This window comes from Perca fluviatilis, chromosome 15, assembly GCF_010015445.1.
Source record: "Perca fluviatilis chromosome 15, GENO_Pfluv_1.0, whole genome shotgun sequence".
Taxonomy (NCBI): domain Eukaryota; kingdom Metazoa; phylum Chordata; class Actinopteri; order Perciformes; family Percidae; genus Perca; species Perca fluviatilis.
In genome coordinates this window covers 21,387,156-21,394,001 of record NC_053126.1, presented here as the reverse complement: position 1 = coordinate 21,394,001, position 6,846 = coordinate 21,387,156, and the positions used below count along the sequence as shown (strand labels likewise).

Below are 6,846 nucleotides of genomic sequence, written 5' to 3'. Positions count from 1 at the left end.
TTATTTGTGAAATTCAATCTGTATTGCTTGAGACAGGTTTTGCTGATGATTCTATTTTAAAAGTTTCCTTTTACTTTTAATGGTTCATCTGAGCAGCAATATTTTTCTCTGCTTAGTATTACTGGCATTTCCCTTTTTATTATCAAGGCTGTGGTTTGACACTTTTCAGAGTGAGACGGCTCATTTTTAGCCCTCACTGTATAATGTATGTGCTCTTTAATGTATAGATAACAATGTATAAAAGGTGAGGAGATCACTTTGGGTTTTAAATGACGATCCATCTTTTATGAATTTAATAGAGAGCATTTAAAATTCTCCCTGAATATAAATGAATGTGAGCATGTGTGTGCAAGTGTATGTGTGTGTAAATGTGGTAATTAGGAGGCAGAGTGACGTTGGGGCACACAAAGGAGTAACCCTTGTCGTACCAAGTGCAACCGATGGATAGAACTGAACTTATTAGCGCAGCTACCTTTCCACTTCCTTCCTTTCACTGAAAAGAGCAACAGCAGTGCAATAAGACAGAGAGCACCGTGTGTACCTGTCTCCCTGTCTCCAAATCGCCTCAACAGTCTGTGAGTCTCTGCCCCGGGTTCCATACGGTGTAAGGGGATATATGGGAATTCTGTGTCTCCACTGAATGAGAAAAAGCATGAAACCCCCTCTGATAAAATGTCTTTCTTGGTTGACAAACTGTGTTATAATAATAAATAAATAATGCAATAGATGCCTTTAATAATTGAATATAAAATTGTTGTAATGTGAATCACATTATTACTTGTTGTTTGTCTTTGTTTCCATCTTTGGGTGTTATGAAACCCGGCCTCACATCAGTAGACAGCAGAGGAGAATAACATCCTGCCTTGTATTTCTGGGTTTCTGAAGACTAAAAACCTTTGTTGTTGATCTGTAATCTGTGTCTCAAGTAGGAAGCCAATTTATTCACCTCCATAGAGCTGATGGAAACACCTAATTGCATGTTACATATTGTAGCATATAGGGCACTTGAACGTTAACATGATGTTGTTTTGGTGCATTTGCTGAAACAAGTGATTCTGTCATTTTTCTTGGGAGGACCGTCTCAACAAACGATGACCCAGGACCACCGCTTTCGATGACCCTGTGCAGCGGTTCCCTGCTTCAGCGCTTACTGCTGAATGGTCTCAGATGTGAGAGAGAGATTAGATGTGACATCTGGTAAGAAGCAGGAATATCGTCCCCTGCGGTGAAGAGGGGCTGTTGTGTGGAAAAATGCCAGTTTTGGCCCAAAACGGTTAACTTAAATGGAGATCCACACCAGGTTTGCCCACACCACTCTTTTTCTCTTGCACACACACTATATAAGATAACATCTCACAAATTCAGTGACTTGTACTGCTGCTGGCAAAGTTCATCATTATAATTGTTGGAAAGAAGGGAGGAAATGGTGAGGAGAAAATGGAGGGAAAAAAAGCGAGTAAAACCCCACTGGTTTCTGAAATTGCTCACTTATTTACTCATCCACTATTCTCTATATATTAAACATTTTAAACATTCAATACTTTGCTGTGTTATGAGATTTTTGACACTAATCATGCATCGTTATTTTGTCACCATTGTCCTCTTAGGAGCAGCAGCGAACCATTGAATTATACATTTTGTGTTCCACTGAGGGATTTTTTTATGGCTTTATAGTACTTAAATGTTAGACATAGAATTCAGACTCTCAAATGAAATGGCTGAATGCAAGTTTAGTACACTGGGTAGCAAATAGGGAGTGATTCTGGACAAAGCATTGGAGTGAAAGGTGGGGAGGGTGAAGGGAAGATGAAATTGTCCCTTGCTGAAATGAACCTTTATATGGATCTGGGGAGAGAATGAAATCAGTTTTACCTAAGGCGACATTCCTGTGCCAGAACAAGCTGACTTGTGATGATTTCAAACCATAATTAAAATGGAAACAACATGAGAAGGAGGTTTGTTGACCAAAGTCTGACATGGTTTCAACCTTTATATTTGGAATTCTTATCCTGTCATGACTGAACATTGAATCGATTTTTTGCATAATGCTGTATTTCTGTGTGAAATGTCATCACAATACGTTCTTATATCTTAGGAAATCAGGACAATATCAGGCTGGATTCAGAGTGTGTTGTAGTTATTGATGGTTTATAAAGCTCCTCCGGCAAGTTTGTCCCAACAAATATTCATTAGGACTCCTTTGTTCTACTCTATAGACAACATTCTGTGAGAATACATTAGTGTTGGGCAATCGGTACTCAATACCTTGAAGGTATTGACCGAAATAACCCAGTACCAATAGTATCGAAACTTCTCCAGTCAAACGTTACCTGTATCCGATCCTTTTTGTACCCAGATCTAGAAAAACATGACTTTTTTATGGTTTTGCTCGCAGCCAATCACTGCAAGCATTCTTCAATTTAATGTGAGGTGTGATTGGTCCCAAATAATACTTCAATGTACAGTTTTGTACAGTTATTTTAATAATGTGAAAACTTTCAAAAGATCATTTGGATGGGGAGGAGCGGTGGTGCCATTATACCTTTGCCATTCACGTGATGGGTATCGAATAGAGTAGAAAAATCAAGTGAGGTACTCTATTGGTATCCCTTTAAGGGTACTGACACCGTCATTTTTAAAACGATACCCAGCCCTAGTATACATACTATATTTTTGTGTTTATACATTTTTTGGGATGTACGAAAACACGTTTTACTTGACACATTGTGCTCAGTATTTCAGAGATAACTGAAATGACATAAATGTGTTTTATGTTGCATACGGTATCGTCATTAGTAAGCCACTGTCAGGTTCATTTGTTTTCTATTCTTGGATCAGATATCTAATTTTGCATCATGCGTTAGTCTATAAAAGCTGAGACCTGTTTGTCTATAAAGGCATTGACTGAGTGCATACATGATGTCCAACACACTCTGTGATAAGAGAAGGATCAGAGGAGATTAGACAAGCGGAGGGGATAAAGATAGCGCTAAAGACAGGCTTTGTTTTTGGACCCCTTATGAGCCAGGGCTCCTGCTAATTACCAAGCTCTCTGGTCCTTGCTGAATGTGTTTGAAATCCACTGGATGCAGATAATTGAGCTGGAAATGTGTTACATGACAAAGTCACGCTGAAGGACAACCACTAAAAAAGGCCTCCTCTCCACTTCCCCCCATGTTTTCTCTGTCAGGCACACATGAATTAAAACTCCCCCAAATGATTCATTCCACATCGTTTATCTTTGTTGTTTGTTGAGATTGAAGCTTAGGGGATCTTTGAGCCACCTATTGTGATAAGCTATAGTCAAAACAGAGACGAGCCAATGGCGGATGTGTCAGGCAGGCCTGTGTTTTCTTTTTGTCGAAGTAATTGCTTTTAGCCTTCAGTTTAGGGATGTGAGCTTTTAAAGATCCTTCACACATCATCATAACAAAGTAGAAACATGGTTTATAGCCACAGGCTGGGATGAGTCTTTCCATGCATCTCAAGTTTTCTCTCAGTTAAGCAGTCACTTGTACTGTGTAGCCTAAATCTCAAATTGATTTCAGCGCTTCGTATGAATATTGATTTACTGGCTTGGATACATTGATCCCAGGCAGAGATGGGCCTCCCCTGAGAATGTTGGAGTAAAGTGAAAACAAGGTGAAGAGAGACTCCTTGTCGTTCTATTTGCATTTTAATTATAAATTGCATCATTGCACTGAGTGCATTAACAAAACAACTCCCTCTCCCCTCCATTCACTCTTCCATTTTGCTCCAAGCTCGGCTCACTTCATCAGAATGAAACTTCATGCGGAGAAGCCTCTGCAGGGCAGAAAACAAACCGGCCGGATAATACGTAGGAGCACATCCAGTAGTCGTGTGTATGAAGGTGAAAGAAGCTTTATCTCAGTGGGTGCTTGCAAATGTTGCACAGATATTGTTCTCTAGCCGCTTAGTTCAGAGAAAAGGAAGAAATATATATTGTCAAAAAGGATTTTTATTTTGATGGTTAGACAGACTTTACTGTGTTTCAGTGAGTGCCTGTGTTTTAGAGCAACACAGTGAGTGAAAGTGAGCTGTGGACTTGCTGCAGCCAGTATCATTTTGTCATTTAGAAAGCACTTTTCTATTGTTATCTTGGCTACATGGGCCCACTGTGGTTTGATGTCTGCCTCAGAACATATCATTTCTATTTTTTCAAGTCTCAAATTTTCACAGTGGATGTGGCTCTGTCTGCTGTGTGTGTGTGTGTGTGTGTGTGTGTGTGTGTGTTTCTGTCTGTGCTTGTGTAGAAGTGTTATGTTTTCTCATACGTAAGAGGGCTAATTGATCACATTGGAGTAGCGTGTAAGGACAAATTGCAAGAGCGCAGACTGAAAGGCTTTACATGTGGGAATTAAAGCTCCAGTCTGGATTTTTTTCCCTGCAGGATGGCATTATGTTTTTGTTCACACATGTACACACATGGTCTTATCTAAGGGTTGTGTGTGTAAACCGCAAGACTGTTAACACTGCGAGTACAGCAGCTGTGCAGGGTTTTTAAAGGATTGTGTCCATCAAATGAGCCCTTTATCTTTCTTGCAAGTCGGTCTTATTAAATATGTCATATTGGATGTTTCAAGCTTCAAGTGTGCAACATATTAAGACAATAGTATGCAGATAGATTGATTAGAATGTGTGATGTGATGAGAATGAAAGGCATTGCAGTAAAGGTGTTGTGTATGTAATAAAGCAGATCATGCACTTACTTATCAGACATTCATTCACAGATTGCAGCTTTGTGGCAAATACGGGGAATGTACAGAGACCAACATTACTATAGTTAAAGTAAATAACTTGTTTAAATGTGTAGGTAAGTGTTTTTTTGGAGCTGCTCTTTTGTTTGTGTTTACATTTAGACTTTTTTTGGACCTTTTTATAGAGACACTGAGTCACACAGCAGCTGGTCAGCTCTGCAAATGAGCGAAACAGCTTTGTGGAAGATCAGAAAGGATGGAGAGATAGGGAGAGAGTCGAAAGGATGATGGCAAGGGCCAAATGCTGACAAAAAAACCTCTCTTCTTTGTCTTTTTCAACTCTTGAATTGCGTAAGGCTAGACAGCTTCGAGCCACTGTAGGCCATTGATTATATCAAATGATGAATGATGATGCAGCGATGCGAGCTGAGATTTTTTTCTCTCATGTCACCAAGGTTTTACCATTGCACTGCTTCCTATGTGGCATGTTTGAATAATCAAAAAAGTTATAGAGTAATGATATCGTTATGATTTAACTTAATAAAAGATATGATGGTTTTTGGCATGACTATACTTTGTGCCACTTTATAGTCTTTTTGTATTTTGGTAACTGCTGTCAGTCTTTCGTCAAACTACTAGCAACACTGTGTTAAGTGATCTCTTAGAAATGTAGTCCAAAACATCAATGCAATGACTGCTTATATCTTAAGGTGACACCAGGATTCAGTTAATTAATATTACCAACCATAGTAGTGATAGGTAGACTTAATGATGTGAAGTGCAGCTAGGATATTAACATTATGGTAATCATTTGGGATAAGCTGTCTCACTTTCTTGATGTGAGACTTCTTATGGTAATTTCTGTTATCTTAGCTACACAAATTAATACTTTTCTCAATTTCATATCTTTGAAAGTAGGAAATGTGATCATAACGTGGGACTGAAGCAGTAAGAAAAAAGTGTGGTGCTGGCATGGTTGCCCGGTTTTAAAGCAAAACTGAGTTTAAGAGAGGCAGAGGAAATGGGAGAGTTTAGGTTTAAAAAAGGGGAGAAATAAGGAGGCAGAAGAAAGAGATCGAGCAAGGAGACCATCAGCGATGTGGAGAGGGATGGTGATGTTCTTTCTCCGGGGTTTGCTCCACGGTGGGAGGGCCTCTGTCTCTGCCAGCGCCTCTTAATCCATCACACCTCCTGCGGCCCTGGATCCGACACACTCCAGTGTCTCCCCAGTTCGCACTCAGCCCTGTCATGCATGTGTGCCCACTGTTCCCGGCATTCTCTTATCCCTGTTTTCACCCTCTCTGACTGAGTGTCAGGGCTATCAGCAGTGCCTCGGGCAAGATGGACAGACACTGTTCTACAGCAGACATGTTTTCATACATGCTCCACATCCAGCCTTTTTCACACGTGTGTGTCTTTCACTCACTCCTGAGAGGAATTTCTCCTTCCCTCTGCCTGTTTTTGCTTGCCAGTCTCACCTGCGGCAGCTTCTCATATAGTTAAGGTTTTCCTCTGCACTGCTTTCCTCTCTCATGTCTGATGCCGAAACTCCTGAATCTGTCATAACAGAGAGTTGGAATCACTTCCGTCATATGATCCCTGTGTGTGTGTGTGTGTGTGCGCGCGCTTATTTGACAGGGAGTGCACCTCCAGCCAGCTATGTATGATTTTTAGAAATGGGAGTCAGCTACTTCACTTGATCAATCTTGCTGATCCCCTGGATGCGTCTGCACATGCTCCCTGTAAGCTTTCATTGCAGCTCCCGTCCACTTTTAATGCCATCGGACCTCATAATGAACAGGCTGCATTAACCATCTGTCAGATTTCTCACCAGCACTGGAGGGAAGAGGACAGTGATGGTGGGGGGGTTTGTTAACAGAGCAGAGGGTTGACTCTTTAAGCTGTGGAAAGGTGAGCTAGCATGTGGGCACTTGTTTTACGTTCAGAAATGCGTCACACATGCGCTCAAAGCTGCAACACTCAGTCACTAACCCTCAGCTTTTTGGCATGATTTCAGTCTTTGTAGCCTGTCCCTCTAAACTCTGCAGCCCGTCTCTGTACCTCACTGTTTCGCTTGCTGCCTATTGTCGCACAAGGTGACCCTCTAAACACTCCAGGATCCCTGATG

At 40.9% G+C, this 6,846-nt stretch overlaps 1 protein-coding gene across 1 annotated transcript in view; it reads left to right on the top strand.

Moving 5' to 3' along the window:
* The first annotated feature begins 1,254 nt into the window (after positions 1-1,254).
* LOC120575154 (speckle type BTB/POZ protein) overlaps positions 1,255-6,846 on the top strand; it is a 59,339-nt gene continuing 53,747 nt past the window's right edge. The window contains 1 exon segment of the mRNA XM_039825804.1: positions 1,255-1,300. The gene's annotated coding sequence lies outside the window, so the exon portion shown is untranslated.